The sequence below is a fragment of the Mauremys reevesii genome, linkage group 13 (genome assembly GCF_016161935.1).
Source record: "Mauremys reevesii isolate NIE-2019 linkage group 13, ASM1616193v1, whole genome shotgun sequence".
Lineage (NCBI taxonomy): Eukaryota > Metazoa > Chordata > Testudines > Geoemydidae > Mauremys > Mauremys reevesii.
Window position 1 is genome coordinate 38827858 of NC_052635.1, and position 23985 is coordinate 38851842.

The following is a 23985-nucleotide window of genomic DNA, read 5'->3' on the forward strand; positions in this document are numbered from 1 at the left end:
GGAATTAGTAAATTTTTATTCTCCTTTAGGTGCTTTGGAAGGCAAGTTGGTTAGGGCTCATGTTCGTGTTACTGTACTGAGCTGGCTTTTCAACAGTCACATAACACAGAGGAAGAAAGATATTTCCAAGAAACTTGGGATGTCACATAAAAGAAGGGAACAGCGCTGTGAACTGACATTACCAACAAGCGTTGTATTGTCAGCTACGTCGTGTCTCCCACAGATACAATACTTGATCCATACTGGCTAGATAACACGTTGTTCTTTGAAGTCTTTAGCACAGAGCAAAGGTAGAATACAGATGGCAATGCAGAAAAAAAAATCTTCTTGCATGTATCTAATCCTCATACAGATTTTACAGAAGGCTTTGTCCGGTGTTCCCATCTGCTCTGGAGCTGCTACGTTTCCCTGTTGTTCCTCTGTGATTGTTGTGTTTATTTTACAAGTTGTGCTTGGAATGTTGCATGGAATTCTTTTGGCTGGTCTTGCCTATGATTTACAGTTGTTATAAACATTCCAAAGTATACATGTAAGTCAAATGATACAATAATATTATAAAGCTAGAATTCTGGTATAAATGTGTCATCAGTTTGCAAATTCAGTTCCTCTCCCGCTCCCGCTGGTACCTGGTGAGGCTGAACAGAATCAACTCATTGTAAAAGCCCCAAAGATGTATATATTCGTTCTAAGGTGCGCACGCACACCCCAAAAGTAAAATATTGTTGCCTCTTTTTTTACCTGAGCAGCTAGTCAAAGTTTGGGGCCCTGGGTGTGTTCCAGTTGAGAGCAGAAATTGGTGACAGTCAGGTATTTCTTTGATGTAGTTTTGTTTATTTACAAAGAATGTACAAAGTCCCATATCTCTGAACACAGAAGGAATCAAATTGCAGGCAACAGCTTCTTTTGCTCATAGCACCAAAAGCACTCATTCCAGCCTGCACCTCTGACCTGAAAACCTCTTTCCAGGTGTCTTCCAGAGTCAGCTACCGTGCTTTCAGCGGCTCCTTTAGCCTGTTTCTCTCCCTCATCTGTTCTTGTCTGACTTCAGTTTCTGTGTGATCTCTCTTCTTTCTCACACACACACACCACTACTCAGAACAGTCCTCGGCCAAAAGTCTTGGGTGGGCTCCCCCACACCTTTTATTTTCGATGGGTCTTATGCTTACAGTAATGTTAACAGAAGGGTGAGTTCTCATCCAAAAACAATGTTTCATCTAGCTCATAACAATATTGTGAAGCAGAGAACAGAAAATAGACTGACCCTTCTATTGAGCCTTTGCAAAGGTGGTTGTTTCTTTGAGCAGTTATATGCATTTTTGTCATGTTTATGGAAAAACACAGAGGGGGGTGGGCATCACATCCTCTACAAATGACAGAGAGGCAACCTGTGTTCTCAGTTACACCCATGCAGTCCACAGGGCCCCATTCTTCCCTCGATACCCCTGTGCCACTGACTTTGAAATCAGCATGGGAACTGCAAGGTGCTGAGGGCAACAGAATCAGGCCCCTTGACTGTGCAATTTGCCTTGATGCATTTGTTGTTGTTTCATCAGGGTATTTCATATCGTGTTGTTTATTGTGACAATTCAATCACCTCCATCCTCTGAACACCCATTTGAAAATGTTTAAATTTGCTAGGTATACAGGGATAACCTCATCTGGAAGTTTCAAAGGAGCCTAAAGGAGTTAGGCACCCAACTTCCACTGAAAATCCCTTAGGCCTCTTTGAAAATCCCAGCTGTGATCTTCATGCTTTATGGAACAATTTAAAGCAGAAGTGAGGAAACTCTGAATTGATATTTACTATCTGTGACTTTTCTCATGGACATCATTAAAAGTCACAGCATAAGTAACAATCTCTCATTCATATGTTTTGAATACACTGTTCCCATACAGATGTCTGTCATCTCAAAGTGCCTTTCAGACTGTAATTCGTTAAGCTTCACAACACCTCTGCAAGGAAGCATTATTAGTCCCATTCCACAGGCAGGGAATCTGAGAAACAGAGCAATTCAATGTCTTGCCCAAGATCAAATCAGTGATACTATCAGGACTAGAATCCAGAACGCTGGATTTCCATTCCCAGGCTCTAAATACTTAATTATAAGAAATGTCAATAGGGCTAAACTCAAATTACAGCTTCCTATGATGCTATTCAACAGATTCATTTCAAATGGCTCTAGGACTGATGTTGCCATTCCGCCCCCTGCACCTCCCCCAGCTAAGCACGTGTTTTGATGACAGTGAGTGGCCTACTACTATTTTCTGAACCCAGATCTTCTGAATGGCAATTACGCGTGCATCTGCCAACCCACTTCAGATGCATTTCTGCGGTTTATGTTAGAGAGGGGCTGGAACTGGTCGGATCTGGATCCAAACCAACCTTGGTTTTGCTTTTTTAAAACAAAAACTGGGCTGATAAGGTTTTTCAAAACCAAAGCCACTGCTGATTTTGCCTCACCTCCATTTAAAACAGAAGTGAACCACAGTCAGAACCATTTATCCAAACACCAAGCTTTGAGAGGGTGGGTAAAGGGAAACCAGATCAGAACCTCCCCAGTTTAGATTTTTCAAAACGTAACCAACGATGTTTTGTGAAGTCAAAACCAATCCCTTTTTATCCATCCTCAATTCCATGAGGTGAGTCTAGCAAAACCAATGGAAGTTCAGGGAGTACAGCACCTTTCAGGATCAGGGCCTAAATCTGAAGTATTTATCAAAAACCATGAGAGAGCTGCCTCCTGACAGAGACAGAGCTAATACGTATGGCGTCTCCACCCAGCTATGCTGTATCAAAGAACCCATAAGGGATACTTGTCCTCTAAATAAAATAGATCAAATTTATTGTTTAATAAACAAGACTCTAAGCTGACCTCCGTCTTTGCTTTATTTGTATTACTCATGTTGCGTGTCTTTGTTTAATCTCATATGTTTTGAATTGGAAAGAATGCCTGGTAGCCCTCTGACTTTATCCTAACAGATTCAACACCAGCATTATCCTGAACAAACTAGTTAAAGAAACTGAAAAGGCCCTCATGAGAACAGACTGTATGGAAAACATTATGGTGGAGACTAACTAAAATACATAGTACCATATTTCCTGAAAGCTTCTCAGTTTGCGTGAAGCTACTTGTTTAGCTGCTCCATGGACAACTCAGTTCAGCCCATCCAGAATTCCTTGAACCGCTCTGAACATTTAAAACCATTGCAACTCCCCATAAGCTAATATTTAATATCTTTATCCAGTAACTCCATACACAACTGTAGAAAATGTTCTTTCTTTGCCAGAAAGTTACAAGAAGTAATGTCAGAATTCAAAAATATTAGTAATTTAATTCCCCTTTTTTTCCACAACTAAACATAACAAAGAATGCTCAGTTAGCTATCAGCTCAAACAAGACGACCACAGAGCAGCTTCAGTTTTCATTGTTGCAATATGAAAATGTTTTACGATGGCTCATAACTCATGCATGAAACACTGATAGTGGGAATGTCAGCCTCCACCTTTCACACTGTGCTGAAAAATATGGCTTGTTTATGTACCGCATGGGCTGTGGTCAGATTTACCTTTGAACACATGCAGCATGGGCATAAAGACTATTGTCTGAAAAGGGCCCTAATAACATAGAAAACCCTACTTGTCATTACAATTATTGTTTTAAAATTTCACTTTTTTTTTAGTTCATAGATTGGGCCAAATTTATCCATGGTGTAACTCCATGGAATTCATTGAATGTTTGGTGCTCCTTGGGGTTTTGCATATCACATTAACCTCTACGCCCTCCTAGAGATTATCCCAAACAGAATTTTCTATAAACCAACAAGATGGATAGATAGATAGATATAGCAGATTCACAACCTGTTTAGAAAAGCTAGCATAGAAAAGCTAAGAAATGTGACCCACATGCACCCTAAAGGCTCAAAAAAAAAAAAGGCAAATAAAAAGAACCCAAAATGTATTTCAGAGCAAAACAAAACATGATTTTTAGGCCAATCTCATGGTTTTTGGCTCCTGGCTCATGGTTTTGTAATGTTTGGGGTTGGCAATAACGTTTGTACTTTGACGTGATTATCTTGATCTTATTTTAGCACCTTTAACACAGTAAAATAAAACTATTAATTACACTGTGTCCTTCAACAATAAGCCCTTGTTTTTCTTTTATATCCTATGTTGGAGTAATATATTTCAAGCTAAAACCATTTTTCACAAAGGATCCAAGTGCAACATATTTGCTGACTATAAAAATGATTCTGTATTTCAGTTAGAGATTTTTTTTTCTTAGCACAAAAGATAAGATATCAACCTAAGGCATTAGCCAATGCCCCATAAACTTTTGCTCAGTTCTAAGATGCTGGCAACGTTGTCTTACCTTATTTATTGAGCAGCTGGGCAGTTAATGTGTACTGTTGCAGAGCATAACAGTTATATTATATAATGCACCAGGACTCTGAACAGAGCCAGCACTATGAAATCTGTGGGCCCGTGAAGCTTTCAGCCAGGGCCATGCAGGAGTTCAAGAGGTTCAGACAACTTGTAAGAAGTGCTGGGGTTGGGACTCTTCTCATTGCGGATGGTATAACCTCCCTTCATTATTAGTGGCTAGCTTATTCCTCCACCCTTAACCATACCCACTCCCCTGCTGCCTTCATGTCCTCCCTAGCTTGCAGCCCAACTACACTCATGCTGAGGCCCACCCCAGTGCTTCCTTTGAATTTTTTTATGTGCGCAGCAAACCCTATGCCTCAGACTCCACTGCACAAGGGAGCAGGAAAGAATTCCCAGGGGCGTCATGCCAGGGGCCAGCAGACATGTCTCAAGGAGTGAAGAGTCAACTTCTATTTTGGGGTGCCATAAAGGATCCAATGCAGCTGTGAGCTCTGCATTTAGGGACCAATAAAAAGCCCACTGAAATCAATGGGAGCCTTTCCATTGATTTTAATGGACTTTGGATCATGCCCTTATAGCACTGGTCCTGACCCTATAGACAGACTTACAGTATCAGCCTTGATTTTACAGGAAGGCAAACCAATATAGCATGTTTTCCCTTCCATTTATCAACATAGCCCATTCAATAGCAGTCCGGTAATATGCCATACTCCTTGCCTATGAGTCTGATCTTGGGAACAAGTATAATGAAGAGTGTGTAACGGAGTTTAGCATGGAGCTGGGAGCCAGAGAATAATAGTCTTTTATAAAGGGACCTATTATGGGGAAGTTCTGCATATTATATTCTTAATCACACAGTGGGTTACCCACACAAGCTACGTGTTATGTTTTCCTCTTGTCCAATAAAGTACATTTATATAAGTTTAAGGAAGAAATAAGACATTTTATAAGAATATTTCCTAGTCTCCGTGAACAAAGATATCTTGATTTAAAACAGTCAAGTGCCCAGAGGGAGGAAATAGTCCATATTATATGTGTAAAGAGAAAAATGGCCCAATCCACCAGTCCATCACATTTTCTAAACCGAGCTAGAACCACACATAGTAAAGCAGTGTGAATAATCGAATCTACCAAATAAAGGGCCAGGAAAATTGGCTAGAGGTTTGCAAACATTTTATGTGTGCATTTGAGTAAGCACCTTCTTAAGAATATGCAGCCAGTACATAGATGAATTTGTCTCATGCACACAAATACACAAACTAATTCCATTGTATTGAGCACTGGGATTGAAACACTGTCATTTGTAAGGTAAAACTTTTGGGTCCCTGCGGGACTAGGTGCTGTCCATACAAATAGTCCTTGCTCTGAAGAATTTGCAAGCTAAACCTGGCATTTCAAAAGGACCTAAACTTAGATGCCCAAATCCCATTAAAAAGTGACAGGATTTGGTCACCTATGAAAATTCACACCTAAATAGACAAGATGGAAAAAGGAAGTCCCCATTTTGTAGATGGAAAATTAAGGCACAGAGGAATTAAATGATATATCTAGTGTCATACTGCAAATCTGCAGTAGAGCTAGGAATCCAACCCAGATTTCCTTAAATTGAGTCTTGTGCCTTAACCATCTGACTATCCTTCTATTCAGTAAAAGAAGAAGAAACTGTACCATTTGCTAAAAATGTCACATTCCATTCACAAGCTCCTTAAGTGAATCCCTGAAAATAACTCTCTGCTAATTTGTTCCAAGCAACTCCATGTTGCCAAAAGACCTCCGTGTGAAATAAAGTTCTAAGCAGCTAAAGACTGACTTAAGGTCCACTGGAAATCAGGAATTATTTGCGGAAAATTAGCATATGTGATATATATGCTGAGTGACACTTACACTAAACATCACCTCCAGCTGGCAAACTCTTAACCTAGGGGACAACTTTATTGCATCCTCTAGGATTCCAGTATAATTTTCGTTGACAAGTAGTTAAAGATCCTCTCTAACAGGCAACTAATATTTCACTAGTCCATTGGATGGTTGCCTAAGGCAAGTTTTACTGTGCATGGGTCAATAAAAAATTTCACAACAAAGGGAGATTTTCTTGCTTTGCTTTGTTGCGAGCAAGGCAGAAATAGAACTTCGAATGGAAAGCATCTTTCAGGCTTTAACTGTGGAGGCACTATTCCATATTTCTTTTGTCTATATGCACATGTAAATCCTATTAATGTCAAGAGGAGTTACACATATGCCATGGTGGAAGAATAGACCCATAAGAAAAGACTGATCCGTAAGGAAAGACTAACACTTGACACGGTGCATATGTTCCCAGATATCATCATGCTTCCAGTGTGTCATGAGGCACAAGACCAGAGACTGACTACTTCCCATGTCCAAGACATCTCACCAGCACTGCTAATTTTATTTGTCTTTTTAAGCAAAAGCCTGGCAAAAATGGGTCACACCTGTTCTGACCGCAGCGTAGAAACCTTGAAGATTCCATCCATGTCATAGGAGGCCGACAGCGAAAGCGGGGTGGAGCTCTCTGCCTTTGTTTGGTTAACCATTCCATTCAGTAATAGACCTCTGAATCCTTCCTCCTTTCCTCTGAGCATTGCCGGCAAACATCAGGGTGAAATTCGCCCATGGTGCAGAGGGCCAGCACAAGACACCCCTTGCCACAAGAGCAGGAAAGGGATTGCAGCCGTCACTGACCTAGCCCCACACAGACAGCAGACTGAGAGGGGGTGATGCGCTGGAGGGGGGCCACAGAATCTGTATTTACAAAGTAGGAACTGGCTATGGCTACTCTTCCACCCTGCAGGGTCAGCAGACCTGCTCACTGGCCTCGGGTGGCAGAGGTGGACTTTACCTCCTTAGCCCCTCCACACTCCACCCAACTGCTATAGAGCCTGATCCAAAGCCCATTTACGTCAACAGAAAGATTGCCATTGAGTTAAATGGGCTTTGGATCACCCCCCCTTCCAGAATAAAGCTCCAAAGAATTCACAATCTAAACTGAGTCCAGGAGTGGACACCACAGTTAATACACAGAACAAGGTCATTCTTTCTTCTGAACTCCCAGAAATGGGACAAGTGCCTAGGTGATGGAGCTGTCTGGGTGGGTAGTGCTGTGTGCATCATGGTAGTTCCTTTTCACGGTCTATATTTAATGTAATGTTTTAAAGGACACTAATTAGAGGATCATTGGAATGGGGGAAAGGTGTGTGTTGAGAAGGGATTTAAAGGAGGAGGGGGCAGCTCTCTGTTGCATAGGATAGGCAGGCCATTCCAGGTACAGAGGCTGCATGGGAAAAGGTGTGGTGATGCTTGTGGGAAATGGGAACATGAAGAGATATGTCCTGGAAAATAGAAGTTGACTCATCAAGGGAGTGCTACGGGTAAGTTTTCTGAAGTTTGCACACTCTGATGAGATTGGCATATGGAGTCAATGTCAGTAAATGAAAGGCTACACATCTGGGGAGGACCAATAAAAAGGCAAAATGTACTTTGGATGGACTTCTTCTTGAGGAAACTAAAAAGGAAACAGAACAGTTGACAACAGCAACAGAACTTGCACAAAAGGCAAACAGGGCCCTAGAATACACTGGCCAGGGAGTCAGTTAGAAGTCAAAAGAGATAACGGTTCCCCTAGTCTGGTTACTTTAGGAAGGTTTTGTGCACTACCGAGTACTTAGTTTTACAAATGGCATTACGACAAAGGTTCAGAAGACAGAGAAAGAAGGTGAGTTTGGGGATTGGAAAGACAGTATTCTTAGGAAAGGCTTGTCCAACTAAGTATGGCTTTCAGCAAAGTAAAAGGCAAACAAATCATAGCACAGGATAAAAGTGCCTGAGAGATTCATACAAGTGGCTAAGGAAAGACGTGTTCTGACTTCAGGCTAGATGGGGTTGCTAGACTGCTCATGCAGACCAGGGGTGGAATGTCTCACACACTGTCAAAGGGCTGGGAGGTGTTAAAGTGTTACAGCACAGGACAGACCAAAAACAATCGCATATTTGGTTCATACAGAGCAAGAGGCAGATTTCATTTGCTAAGGGACGAGATTGACTGTGCATTCAGGAATCTATCTGCAGAGTAGTTCATTACTTCTCCATGGCAGTTTTCATTCTGTCAACAGCCCTTCACATAAGGTGAGGAAGGTTAGTGATGAGTCACAGGGGACCGTGCGGGGACTGCAGAACAAGGCCCTAGGTGTGGCTCATCCATTAATATTCCTGCAGGTGCGTGTTGGCATTTAGCATAGTCTGGGTGAGTGTGAATTTACACAGGCTAACAATTCTCCATCCTGCACTCCGCAGGACAGTCACATGGCCCCCAGCTGGCATTTCTAGGGACTGCAGTTTCAGTAAACTCTCTTTTGCTTTATTCTCACATCAGCAACAAATGGGGTCACAGAAGGGAAGTGCTGGATCCAAGCACAGAGTACACCTTGGTGTTTGAATGACTTAGAGTCAAATCAAGCTTAGGGGTCGAGGAAAGGCTGCTGAAGGCTTCAAATACATCTCAATAGCTGCAGTTCTTCTGTTCCCCCTACATACTACTGAGTGCTGCTCCACTGCAGCTCTCTCATTGCCCCCCCCCCGATGGGCTGGAGCAACCTGGGGATGACGTGCTGGGCATGGCCAGTGGAGCCATACCTTTGAAGATCCACTGGCCAAAGCACCAGATGAAAGGAGCACAAGCTCTGTGGACACTACTGCAGCCCTGAGACTATAGCAGTGGCTGCACGGTTGCTCCATCACTGCCTGAGGACATGATAAAAGTGCATAAGATAATGAATGGTAGAGTGAGTCAACAAGAGTACTTTCTGAGTGAAGACTAAAGGATCAAGACCACATATTTTAACCTGACTCCTCTCAGCTCATATTCCTCGAAGGTCAAGCATGCACTGCTGGCTTCTAGAAGGAAAAAGAGAGCACTGAATTGTAAAGTCACTTTCTTTCCCCAGATAACAGGAGAAATGTCTTCACTAGAGCACATTGAGTTCTGTGGCAATGGAATATAAACCAGATAAGAAAATAAACATGTTTGCCAGTTGTTTTCACCTTACTGACAGCCTCTATATGACCATGTAATCAAACGGCTGGCAATCTACAACGCTGTTACAGAATCCCATTGCAAAAGAATATACGCACAGCTGTTACCTGCCTCCAAGGCAGACAGTGAAAGCTAGCTAGAGACAGGATTCTTCCCATCAATTGGGCAGTTTGTTTAGTTTGCATGGGTCAAAGAATGTTCAACACCTTTCAGTTCCTTAGAGAACGGGTGGAAGAAAGGTGAGAGAGACAAGGTGACACCAGAAATTGGTGTCTTTTTAAAGGTGCCTTGATGATCTACTGCAAAAAAAATCTCAAGCTCTCTGGTTTCTCACCTGGCATCCTGGAGCCTGCACTGTATGAGGCCTGCATTTATAGCTCAGTCACCAGGAGTGAAATTCTTTATATGGCTCCGGGGAAACGTGAAAGGAGAGCTGCCCCCAGCGCACTACTAGAAGCTATGCCAGCAGTTCAAATAAAAATTTTCCAAGATTTTATGACCCAATCCTTGGATTACATTTGTTCTGCTGCAGAGGTGTGAGGTCTGAGTGATTTGTAAAAGGAAAGAATAGTTCAAGCAGCATACATGTGTGTGTTTTGATTTTAACTTCAACCATGACACTGTGGAAATCTGGGGGAAAGAAGGATGAAGTCATAGGAAACCTTGAATGAGAGTAAAAAGCACCAGTGAGAAGAGGGACATAAAGGACTGCACTGCAGCTGGCGTGCTCCTGTCCTTGACTAAATCACCACATGCGCTATTTCTATAGCCCTGTCCAGCTGGGAGGCTCAAAGCAGTCGGGGCCGGATTCTGCCATTCTTACTCAGACTGGGCCAGATCCTTGGCTGCGCTGTATTAATACGAAGTACAGCGAAGGAGAGTCGGGAGGAAACCTGTCTCTAAGCCACCTTTCCACTCTCCCAATTCTGGGCCGGCGGGGGCTGCTCTAAGTCATGTCAGGCCAGCTAAAGAGCAAAAGTTCTCTGGCCCCACCTACTTTTGCTCCAGCACACCTGTCCCCGCCCCTTACAGTGTGGGGGGGCGGGGGGGAGCCACCACAGCAGGGGAAGACCTCTGTTGACAATGCTTCCATCCATAGAATATCAATGCAATGTGCAGTATTCTATAAAAAACAACCAGCATCTCTTTATGTTAATGTTTCTTCTATACAAAAATCATATTATTAAAACCCTTAGGGATGTCCTGCCATAAAGATCCTTGTAACAGCCGACTTGTCTTGGCCTCTGTCATTTGCGTGGTAAGTCATTGTGGAGAGCTAAGAGCTTGTCTACACTTACGAGCCGCAGCTGCATTGCTTAGTGAAGATGTGACCTACGCCAATGAGAGAGCTTCTCCCGTCAGTGCAGATACTCCACCTCCCCGAGAGGAGGTAAGAATGTCAATGGGAGAAGCCTCCTGTCAACAAAGCGCTGTCTACCCTGGGGGTTAGGTTGGTATTACTGCGTTGCTCGGGAGTGTGGATTTTCCACATTCCTGGGTAATGCAGATATACCGACATACATTTGTAGTACAGGCCAAGTCTACGGTAATTTGCTTTGTACACGCCACTGCCTTCTTGAGGCTACATCTAAGATGGTGGTACTGTGAGGAAGACAAGGGAGCGAGAAACAATCAAATTGATCAGATGCCTACCATGCCCTGGAATATTCCTCCAATCCTGACAGGGAATCACATGGGAAAAGAAAATCACGGGGATTTGCAAGGACTGGTACAAAAATCGGTAGATCCGTCCAGATGACAACTTGCTTTCCCCTGGTTTTCCTGCTTACCAAAGTCCCCTCAGAGTAAATCCCTGCTCCATTTTAACTATCCAGACTGTGCAACTATTTGTATTACAATAGCGCCTCGAGGCCCCGACTGAGATCAGGACCCCGGTGTGCAAGATGCTGTGCATACACACAGTAAAAGTCTCTCCCTGCCCTGAAGAGCTCACGGTTTAAACAGACAAAGCAATGTATTATTATCCCTGTTTGGTAGACAGAGGAGTACTGAGTCATCAAGTGACCTGGCCAAGGTCACACAGGGAACTGTGGCAGAGCTGGGGCTTGAGCCCAACCTCCTGACTCCCAGTATAGTGCTTTATCTACAAACGACAACTCAGAGCCCCTGGCTTGTTTACATGGAGCCACCATGTGCACTGGAGGGGTGTGATTTCTAAAGCCACCAATGTGTTGCACATCAGCTGGTCCTAGACATACCCACAGTCACCTGTAGAGTTTTATTTTAATAGAGTAACATTTTATTAAATTGTTTTATCCCATTATTTTATCTTTCAAATTTCAGGCTCCAAATGGCTACACTAAGTTTCTTTTGTTCTCTGAGGGCATTGTAATAATAATACACAGTACTTCCTACATTATAGCTAATATTATATTAGCTCCGTTTTACAGCCAGAATTCAGACAGAGAGGTTCAACAATTTATCCAAGGCCCCAGAGGGCACTACGAAACCCAGCGAAGCCAATGGAAAGATTCCCCTTCAGACTGCAAAGAGAATCGTTTGCAAAGCAGAAACAGGTTCCAGGCGCCCAGTTCCATTCCTGTGCTCAGAACACTAGGCAAGGCCTGCCCTTCTGCTTTCATTTCTATTACAACGTTTTCCAGGCCCAAGTTCATCTAGGGTTAAATCTCTCCCTTTCACTTTCCATGTCAGGATACAGAACATTTAGAAGGGGCTATCTTCTTCTTGTGCGGCATCTCCATTACCAAAAGTTTGCAACCATAGTAGCCCATTCTCCATCGTCTTCTGCTAATCTCTTTGTGGATGAACTGTCATTTTGATCCACCCAGGATACCACATCGTCCATCCAAGAGTTAGGGGTTATACTAACTTTATAATTTGCTCTTTTGTAGAAGCTCATGTTCACTGTTGGGATATTCATAACCAGTAAATGTAACACACAAGCTGGCAGCATCAGCCACTTTACGGATGTAGTTGTTTTGCACTGTGCATAGAACCCAGGATTTGTTTAATATACAGAGCTATATTTGGGCCCGATCCTGTAAGCAGCTACACATTGAAGCCAGTGCGAGTTGCAAGTGCTCAGTACCTCTCGGAATCAGCCCTGTTGTTTTAGGGGGCTTTTAAATGTAGTGTCTGTTGCATGTCACAAATGCATATTTTTTTACCATAAGGAATTTCCCCCGTACACACAGCCCTCCCCAAAAGCCAAAGTCCTTTTATTTTTATAACTACAAAGAGCAACAAAACATATAATCACAAAGCACATGTAATATACCAGACGTCATGTTGGATTAAGTGTACTGTACGCTTGAAAAACAAGCCTTCAGATAAATAACAAATGTTAACAGCATTCACTCAGCAAACTCAGTTTCCACCCTATCTCTAATCTTGCTGTCAGAGTTTATGCTCGCCTACTTTACTGAATGCATGGATCTGTCATCTCTTGAAACCCGTTGAAATGGTTTCTCCAAAAGAAAAAAACCACCCATAACTTTATATATATGGGCAGCTATATATCTATATCACTCTAACAATGGAAAAGAGCAGTAACAAACCATGCCATGGATATTAACAGCAAAGATAGGGGAATGGGGTTCTGAAAGAGATGGGAATAGGTTAGGGAATCCTTCACTTCCATGTCGCTGGTTTGACTCTGACTTGGTAGTGACTGAAAGGTAGTAGCAGCTGTTGGTTAAGGTTGGAGGGGCTATTATGTGAAATGAGACTCATCCTAGGCTGAATCTACTATAGCTGCTACTTAAAGGAATTACTCCCTTAGCTGAGATAGCAGATGCTTGTGCTGAAAAATCCTGTTTCAAGTGCCACTCTGAGCATATTTGGTGAGGGTTGTTAAATCTACTTTCCAGGAAAGACAGAGACCAATTTCAAACGAGAGCGACTTTCAGAAAGTGCTCAGCACCCACTCTAAAAATGAAGGCACCGGAAATCGTTAATCACTTTTGTCAGTTTTGGTCAAAAATAACTCTTCCTTCTTCATCGGTTCCCTCTATGTTCAGTTCTTTTAAGAAGCCCAGGTATTGGGGGGGTAGAGAAAAAGGCAGAAATGATCTGAATACAGTGAATTAGTCAGAAATAGTCTGAGCTGAGGCGCTTTCGTAAAAATGACAGAACCACTTAATTTCTTTAAATGGGTGCAAGAATGTTGCCAAGTTTCAAGAGCAATTAAATTTAATATGAGATAAGACAGCAGGGATGAAGCATAATTATATGCTTTTGAAAGCTTAGGCTCTTTTTAAATGAAATGGCCTTAGGGACTTTTCCAGCAAAATTTTTTTTCAGCCTTTGGTTCCAAAAGAGCCAACTGCCAATAGTTACTTTTCAATGAGCGTATGTGACATGAACCACTAATAAACTCCCTCACAGCTAAATGGAAAGTTGCCACCTAACCTGACAATTTGTTAGGCTTTCCATTTGTTTTGGTTTGTTATATTTTCCTTACTGGTGGTGTCTCAGTGTTCTTACACGGCCATGTTGTAATGAAGGCGGGCCGGTAGCATATTGTGTACTAACCACTAAATATGACTACTGAGCATTAATATCTAGAAGTATTTTGAGTAAATATAGAGGAAGGGATCTTCCCACCTTTTTCAGAAAATAAAACTCCCATAGCAATAACTGTCAAATCCTGCAAGGTGTTTGATGTGTCTTGTGAGGTACCGAGCACCCGCAACTCCTGTTGAAGCCAATGGAACTCATTTGGATACAACCCTAACAAATGGATGCAGACTCAAATACTGAAGTCCTTAACCTTTATGGGTATGTCAGGGATTGTTATCCCATTATTGGGCGTATGAATGAATATCATACTCATATCACTACCAGAAAAGATCCCATTCACAGAACTTAAAGTTTTAGTAAAAGTAGAAAACTCCATTTCCACCATACATAACAGAGAAACAAAAAACTTCTTTAAGATTAATTATTGCTGATATTTGTTTTCTTTGGAAGTTATTTGTGGGATCATAGTATTACTAGTTTGTGAGTATTTAGAATATTTGTGAATATGTTTTTAGATCCCAAAAGTGTCGTGAATTTTAGCACAAATAATTTTTCATGATTATTCATCAAAGAAAAGGCTGGAAAACATGGCATTCCCTGTTCGTCACTTGCAACTCTCCTCTTTGAAAAGTTTCTCAGCATGCAGGGATCAGAAATGGCATTCTGTGACTTAGGGGAGCAAACACATCCCAAATATCAGGGAGTCAAACCAAACAAGTTCATGAACAGCCCAACAGCTGAAATTTGTTTTGGAAACGATTACAAGAAAGCTCATGAACATGTAAAACATCAGAGGAATGAAGGAGTCACAAACATAAAACAGGGCTAAATTCATTGGATCATTAATTCGTAACCAATAATCTGACCAGATTTATTTGGGAGTTTCAGTTACTGGCCTTTTTCAGATAACATTATCTACTCTTCAAGAAAACTCAGTGCTTTGGGCCAAGTTAATTCAGAGAAATGGAAAGAGCATGCTTGCTATCAACTTTCACAGCTCCTAGCATATAGCACAGCATCTAAGAAGTGTGACAGAGCAGGCAACAATTAGCTAGTTCCAATAGAAATAGGATATATCATCAAACAATTTGCCTACCAACATGACAAAAGTGATTTGCCACCCCTCCCACATTTCATTTTTAATTAATTAAATGTACTCTATGATTTTCTGGCAATTTTCCCCCTGAGGAAAACATACTGTACCTGCCAATAAGTTCAAACATATTTCCCCAGAACACATATTCCAAATAGCTGTATGTGATGCTCTTCAATATATTTTCCCTGCTATGGTTTAATTACATTTATTTTTAGTTAAATCACTATCTATTCTTGAGAGCCTGTTGGATCCTGAAGATGCCTGTACCTGCTGTTGGGAATATGGCATAAGCAGTGGTTCTGAAAAGCATGACACTTACAAGAGTTCTAACAATTTTGCTGCTGGCTAGGAGCTGAGAGTGCCATTTTCCCCAACTCCCACAGATTTCAGGATCTAACAAGCTCCAGACAACACGTGGTTGAAGGTATATCCACACAATTAGTTATGTGAACTTGCCTGATGGCATAACTCAGTGTTTCTCAAACTGGGGTCACCGCTTGTGTAGGGAAAGCCCCTGGTGGGCCAGGCCGGTTTGTTTACCTGTCCCGTCCGCAGGTCCGGCCGATCGCGGCTCCCAGTGGCCATGGTTCGCCGCTGCAGGCCAATGGGAGCTACTGGAAGCAATGGCCAGTAAGTCACTAGGCCCGCACCGCTTCTAACAGCTCCCACTGGCCCAGAGTAGCGAACCACGGCCAGTGGGAGCCACGATCGGCTGGACCAGCAGACGGGGCAGGTAAACAAACCGGCCCGGTCCGCCAGGGGCTTTCCCTACACAAGCGGCGACCCCAGTTTGAGAAACACTGGCATAACTGTATATTTAGTCACATGGCCACTCATGATATTGCCATACTGCCAGCAACTATGATCTCATAAGCTTGGATAAACTAAGCAGGGTCAAGCTGAATCAGTACTTCGATGGCAGATCTTCAAGAGACATTAAGAATGGGGCAGGAAGTCCCCTGGTGATTCAGTGGGTAGCACTCTTCCACCCGAGTACAGAACTAGCCCCTGAGCCACTGGGACCACTCACATGCTTAAAGTTATGCACATGCTTAAGTGCTCTGCTGGACTGAAGCCCTAATGTCCAGGATAGAGTTCAGAGTCGGATGCTATCTTTCAAATGAAGGATAAAACTTGAGGTCATGGGCCTTTGTGATCATTAAAGATGCAATGATGATTTTCACAGGAGCTATGAGATTAGCCCTCGATGTCCTTGCCAAGTTTAAACTGGGGTAATTATAACCTGCAATGTCTACTTTCCCTGTGTTGTGCAGTGCTACTGTACATTCTTAAACAGTGGTTCTCTAACATTTGTCCTGGTGACCCCTTTCACATAGCAAGCCTCTTAGTGCGACCCCCCCCCCACACTTATACATTAAAAACATTTTTTTATATATTTAACACCATTATAAATGCTGGAGGCAAAGCGGGGTCTGGGGTGGGGGCTGACAGCTCGTGACCCCCCCATGTAATAACCTTGTGACTCCCTGAGGGGTCCCAACCCCCAGTATGAGAACCTCTGTTCTTGAACAACTGAGCTATCCCTCCCCATAGATAGTTACATTTCAGTAATGAATGTGTTTGTATCGTATATAGTTCTTAAGGCCCTTCTGGCTCATTCAGAAAGAAATGTGCTTGCTAAATATGAGCTGCTATGGTGTTTATATTGTATATTATATTGATATGGTGTTTATATGGTATATTATATTGATATTTATTTTACAGCAGCTGGAGAAAAAGTATTTAAAAAACAAAACTTTGATGAAAGCTGCCACAGTTGGAGCTAGCTAGTAAATAAGAAGAATATCTGAATGGCGATTTCCTGAGTAAACTGATTTGAAGGAATCAAAATTCAGAACAGGACTTTCTGCAAATTTCCTTCAATCTGCATTTGAGAGACAATAAATACATGATAAATGTGACTGAAAAAAATATCGCGTGTATGCCTATTGTTTATGGTCCACGTGTTTTTAATACATTTTACATTCAGAATAATAACTATCCCTTTATGTTTTAATAGTTCATAGACTCTGGGATCCTGTATTCTTGAGTATAGCCACAACTTTTTAATATGTGCAATCTGAATGCAGGAAGCCATATTTTGTTCTCGTTTATACCTGTTTAAGTCTGGAGTAACTCCATTGAAGTCCAGAGGATTACTATGCATTTATACCAGTATAACTCAGACCACAATTTGTTCTTTTAAAAAAAATACCTTTGTTCACGAGGGAAAATGAATCCACAACCAATGGTGGCGTATTGCATAACGACCTCCTAATGAATCCCTGTCTGCGTTTTAGAGCTATGAAAACAAACCCAGAGACTGCGCTCATTCCTCTCTCTGTAGGAACCTGACAGGTGCAGTTAGCGATGAGGTCAAGGCTGATAAAAGCCACAGTTTCAATACACGAAAGAAAAAATATTTTCAGAAATGCACACTGGGCTCAGGCCAGTAGTTCAGGGATGTGGCTTTGTCTGTGAGACTGCCATAAAAGACCAAGCCTTGCAAAACTTGTGTGCCCTCAACTTCTGCTGGAAATGACAAGACTTCAGAGTTCAAGACGAATGCAGGTCCTCATTTACACTGGTGTAAATCAGGGGTAACCCCACTGATGTCCATGAAGATACAATGATATAAAACCTGTATACGTGAGATCAGGACTGGGCTCATCAGACCTTGCCGCCAGCAGAGTTATTCCTGATTCACAACAGAGTGAGATCATGAATCAGGCCCATTTTAAAAATGTTTAGGTTATTTTGATTTCAAAAGGGTCTTTTCAAAAACAATGATCATCCGGTACGTTAGGAAGGGGATGGGAGGGGAGAGCAGCTTTCACAGGTCAATTATTTACCTTGGAAACTTCTGCTCAGGCTTTGATTTTCCATGCAGTCCTGCTCCCTTCTCCCCACCAATTTCACAGTTGATTTAACTGTGGTTTTCAACCTATTTCCAACCACAATTCAATTATTGATCAGGATTTTTGCTCCCAAAGGTTTCTCAGCATCACATAATTCTAGATCCTAGAGACAATGAGGGTGCCAGCACCAAGCAGTACAGGTTTGTGTCAACTTGGGGTCTGAATCAATTGAGTGAATCACACACAGAGTTCAGAAATTTCACCTTACATATCTCGCATGCATTTTGCAGCTTATATGAAGAGAAGGGATGTAAGTTTCCAGTATGTTTCTTTTCTGCTGACACCCTGGTAAACTTTCTAGGTGGATAACCAGGATCCATAAAACAATGAAAACATCTTAGTAAGAAACCGTAGGCTAAGATTTATATGCGGTGGGGTAAATAAATATTAAATTCCCATTAAAGTTAATGGGAGTTAAGTGGCTAATTCCCCACACATTGCACTGAAGATTTATTTCTCTGTGTTTGGTAGACCAAATGAATTTATCGTCTTCCTGAAGGTCAGGCCAGGAGAAGAATAAAGAGCTCAGAGTGGGAACAGGCTACTTCATTTTTATGAGGTCATTTTCTGTTGTTGCTGCTGCTGCTGCTTTTTTTTAAAGAGATTTCTTCCCTGAAAGGAAGGAAAGGTTAAAAGAGCACAAAATTAAAGCAATGGAATGCCAGTGAAATCTGCGACAAACATTAAATCCAAACTATCAGACTTAGGGATACACAGAAAGATCCATATAAAATGTCTTAACAGAAGCCGGAAATTCTTAACGATAATCAAGGCTGACATTTATACAGCCCTTTCGTCCACAGATCAACAGGCTGCATTCTGCTTTCAGAGGTGCCCACAAAACTCCCTTTAAAATTAAAGATACTAGGAATTACATACCCATACCAGAGGACAATATTTGCTTCTGTGTAAACTAGGCTTACTTTACTGAAATATAGCCTCCTTTGGGGCAGAAATCAGCAATCATTTAAGAACACACTTCATCAAGGTACTTGAGCACATTTCTATTTTTAAGCACATAATTAGTCCCGTTGTCATCAGTGAAACTATTCATGTGCTTAAAGTTAGTTAGACCTTGCTTAATTGAGTCCACATCAGCACTTGCATGATAGTTTGGGACATTCCTATGCCAAAGTCCTATGGAATTTAATAAACAGTGCTAACATTTCTATAGGTCTTGTGAACCATCCTATGGCATTTAGTAGATATTAAATATATCGCCTTTAAATAATTGTATAGGATAGTTGTAGAAGAGATATTATTCCCTATTACATTCTATTCTTTTAGAAAGTGACCATGTTAAATTTCTCTTGGTTTCAGCTGTATTAAATTCCATAGGACTCTTCCAGAAGTACAGAAAAATGAACCATAGTGTGGAAGCAAAGCTGAATGTACCAGGGGAATTTCAGGGAGGCACACCATAATCACCCAACAAAAGTTTAGCCAGGACACCAAGGGGTTGCACTAAATTTTTTGTTATCTTTCTCTTTTGATTCACAAAAGATGTGTCCACGATAGCCCCTGAGTACAAGCCCATGCATTTAATAACATCACAATGTAATGATCAGTCAACTGAACAAGAGAAGGCCTTAGAATGTACCTACTGTTCAACCCACTCAATCCAATCCATCAGGCCAAAAGTCTGAGAGCGTAGACAGGCCTTACAATACACTTTGGAAGTCAAGAAACTCAGACTTTCAGAACTGGCCTTTGGAGCCCACCAAGCCCACAGCTGCATTTCTTCATGATGTGACAAGACCAAGAAACATGCAAACTGACCTTGGCTTTCCTTTAAACAAGCACAAGTAGGTTCTTTGCCTTTCTCCTTGTGACGCTCACCTTGAAAATGCTAGTTGAGGTAATGCATGCAGACCGAGCCATTGGGCAGTGAGTCTGATTTTTGAGTCACTGATTTACAGGTAATTAAAATTCTTTCTTCTTCCCCCAACCCACATATCTGCTCAAGACTGTCGTTAGAAATCAGAGGAACACAAAATCAGTGTCCGCAATTTTGGGCAGCTTCCCAGACCAAATCACAGCTGAAAGGTGTGGCATTAACCAGAGCTCCCAGTGATAATCCCTGAGTCCCTGCAACTCCCTCCCAACCAGTTACTTGCTGTTGAGCAGGCCTCTCTGCTGAGCAGATCTCTCTGCTGAGCAGCCTCTGGCAACAAGGAAAGACAGCTGACTAGGATGAGAGGCAATTCATTACTTGTATTACCTTAGCACCTAAGAGTCCCAGTCATGGACCAGAACCCCATTGTGCTAGGCAAACACAGAACAAAAAGATGGCCCCTGCCCCAATGAGCTCACAGTCTAAATGAGAGACAAGGTGGGTGAGGTAATATCTTTTATTGGACCAACTTCTGTTGGTGAGAGAGACAAGCTTTTGAGCTACACAGAGCTCTTCCTCAGGCTTGGGAAAGGTTCTTGGTGTCACAGCTAAATACAAGGTCAAACAGATAGTTAGCTCTGTGTAGCCTGAAAGCGTGTCTCTCTCACCAAAAGAAGTTGGTCCAATAACAGATATTACCTCACTCACCTTGTCTCTCTAATATCCTGGGACAGACAACGCTGGCTACAACAACGCTGCATACCAAAATCTAAGTATAAGACAAAAGGTAACAGGTAGAGACAGACAGACAGGACTATTGGTAGCCAGTCACTCTTGAATTCCATCAGACATCAAACTTGGTGACATTGACAATAAATTCAACTCCCTTCACCCTTTCTCCTCTGCTAAAAACACTGACCTGCAAAGAGGGAGGCACAAGGAAGAATCTGAATGAAGGAACAGTGGACTTCACTTCAGTAGACCCCAGCATGACACGCAGTCACCATAGTAATCCAATTTGCTTGGTCTTGTTCTGCTCTTCCCAGAAGTAGATCAGGCCCTCTAGAAAAGGAAGGGGGCAGAGAACAAACAGATCTGGAATGTGATTCTGCTGCATATTTGAAATGTTATTTACTATCTCACAAACCCATTTTATAGCAACCCTGTATTTTATTTTCCAACACTTCTATCGACACACACACTGTATATCAGTCATTATCTGATTATGGAAGCTTTCACAATGGTTTCCGGGCGCCTTTAGGAAGCTGCCAAGGAATTCAGCATGACAGAGTTTTGAACTTCATTGCTCATTTTCACAGCAAGGCTGAAGAACAAAAAACAAAGAGGAAAAATGTATTTAAATGGCATGCGCCAATGCAACAGGCCTTAGTTCATTGACAAATGAACCCCACAGGTTTACACAGTGCGGATAAGCTGCCCGCGAGCATCCTTCAGATCACTGGTCTCCAAATCTTTTTTTAAAAAAAGATTTAATTCCTGCAGAAAACCAACAAATAAGTGTCATGTTATTACTGAAAAGGCACCAGCAAGATACAGAATAAATATTAATTGTACTTAAAGTAGCCTAGTCAGACAGGGTACGTGAGCATCCTAGAGAGATGATGGACAGGTAAAGAAAGAAATCTCTCCATTTAAAAGAGATAGCTGACTGGACTAGTTTGTTTTTGCTGGCTGCATCTGAATAGGATCACGCCCGCACAGATTACTTTAACATTCTCCGCTTTTCCTGGGGGAAAATACCTTGTCTTTTTAAGCCATTTAGTTGTGTTGATAATTTTTATTCTTCATACTAGGCCATTAGCCAAGGTAAATGTTTGTGTTGTTTTAAAAACTTAAAGTATATCACTGTGGGAAACTTAAAATATACAGATTACTTCAGAAAGCATTTTTGAAAAAATTGTGATAATACTCAACGTTATTTCACTTTTCTTCTTTTAGTTTTACATGTTACAGGGCTTGGGAGCCTTTCCTGGGTTGTGGGATGGGAGACTTTGCTACTTTCAAATATATGAAAATAGTGATACAATATGAACTGAATCTGTCTACAGTGTATTCCACCCACCCCAGATATTACAGAAGAAAGAAATAATCTAAAATCAAACACTATTTTTTGTCTTTGAATGAATGTTTGAAATGTGCACCAGAAATAAGAAAAACACTTTAAAGTGAGTCATATATTAAATATTAGTACTAAATAGGACTCAAAATAGTAAGGGAAGGACTGGCAGTGTTTAATTGGAAATGACAAAATTAAATAAGACGTGGCCTTTAAGTTCACACAGAGAACATTTGTCTAAATCAGATGCTACTACTGCTGCATACCAATTAAGTACCGTATGTTTCCGAGCTCCAGGAACCAAAATAAAAAAGATTAGAAGTTTGGCTTGCAAAGCCTGCCTCAGAGTCTATGTAAAACAAAGTCCGACAGCTGAAAACATTCAAGGGCCATTAGACACCAACACATTTTTGTGGGGGATAGAGGTGCAGGGGGGAAGGCATCCAAATTCTTAAAGGTTTCCTACTTTCACAGTGCCATTCCCACTCCTTAATAGCCCCTTGTAGCAGGAGCGAGAGCAGCAAACAAAGACCTTCCCGCAAAGGGAAAATAACTATTCACACATATGGGCAGCACACACCACCATGAGCCAGAGTGGTCTCTCGCTGCATAATGAGGAGTATTAATTAGGGATAAACCTGAATTGCAAAATTTGTGTCTAAATCTGAATTCAAATTTGCCTGGCATTGAAGAGTGTTCACATCCGGGGTTTTCATAGGGTTAATCCAGTAAACCAAGAAAACACCAGCTGTCAATCTACCACCGCATCCCATACGTCTCTCTTATTGTTATGGTGAGGACACTGCTATGGGGGAAAAGGGGGCTTTAGGCCAGCCACACTATGCAAGCTAGATGCTGCCTGGTTTAGGACCTGGTAGAGCTTGTGTAAACTATACATGTCTATCTATTAATCAGATGGCCACTTTGTTCTGTGTGCTGTCTTCTAGTTAATTCTGTTCCTGGCATGTCCCACAAGTCCTCAGATCAATACACCACCTTGCACTCATGAGTCATCATAATCTCAAACCAACTTTCCCTTTCCAAGACACACACATACACACACACACACACACACACACAGAGGCACAAGTCCCCACAGGTTTGTTGTTTTAGGAGCAGATGACATTAAAACAGCTCAGGAGTTGTGTAATCTAGCCTTAATAAGCATGTGCTTTCTATTTGTCACTGCTTAAACTGTACTTTTAGACACACAGCCCGGGAGCCTTCCTGAAATCTGCAAAACATTAACTGCAGAAAAGATGAAGGGAGTTTGTACACTCCACAGGCAGAGTAGATCATCTGGCTGGGAGAGTGGGTTACGGAGAAGTCATTTTGATGGAATTAAGGGAAATAGTAATCAGGGTTGTAGTAAGAACTCTCTTCCTCGAGTTAATGTATTTTCTTAAAGAACAGAAAGCTCTTGTGTGCTCCTTGGGTATGTAGCTAACACGGTCTTTAAGTAACCAACATAACACAAATGCATTTTTCATTCCATAATCAATGAACATATGTAATATTTAAAGACTTAGAGCCAGAATCCCTTCTCAGTTACACTGGAGTAAAACATGAGATTTTCAATGGACTTGTTCCAGATTTACACCTATATAACTAAAACCAGAATTTGACCCAGAGGACTAGAATCTGCTCTCAGTTACGCTGGTGTAATCCAGTCCATTTATTTCAATAGATTTACTCCTGATTCACGATGGCAAAATGAGAATCTGGCCATAACTGTATAATGCAGCATCTTGGAGTGTGCACCACATGAATCATTAAAAATGAATATATATATATAAATATAAGAATAATATTTAGTGCTGACTTGAGGGAAAATGCTTTATATTTTTCACTAAAGTTTTTGAAAGGAATGAAACATTTTCATACTCTAAATGTTTTGTGGATTGTTTGTTTTTTTGTTTAAACAAAAAAAAAATACCCCACCCACCTCTGCTGGAATCCATTAATATGAAAAGCTATGGAGAAATCAATCAAATTTTCTTAAAGTTCAATTGCCCAGATTTTAGGTTTAGAATGAATTAGTTGGAAAGAGTTAAGAAATAATGCCATGCAAAAAAGAACTCCAGCAAGTCCCCATTCACAAACTCTGTCATAGAGTTCTT

General features: G+C 41.6%; 1 long non-coding RNA gene across 1 annotated transcript in view; it reads right to left on the reverse strand.

Moving 5' to 3' along the window:
• The window catches only part of LOC120381287, a 53262-nt gene extending 32428 nt beyond the window's left edge, over positions 1–20834 (reverse strand). The window contains exon 1 of the long non-coding RNA XR_005588008.1: positions 20708–20834. This is a non-coding gene — a long non-coding RNA (uncharacterized LOC120381287). The remainder of the gene's footprint in view (positions 1–20707) is intronic.
• Between the last annotated feature and the right edge of the window lie 3151 nt (positions 20835–23985).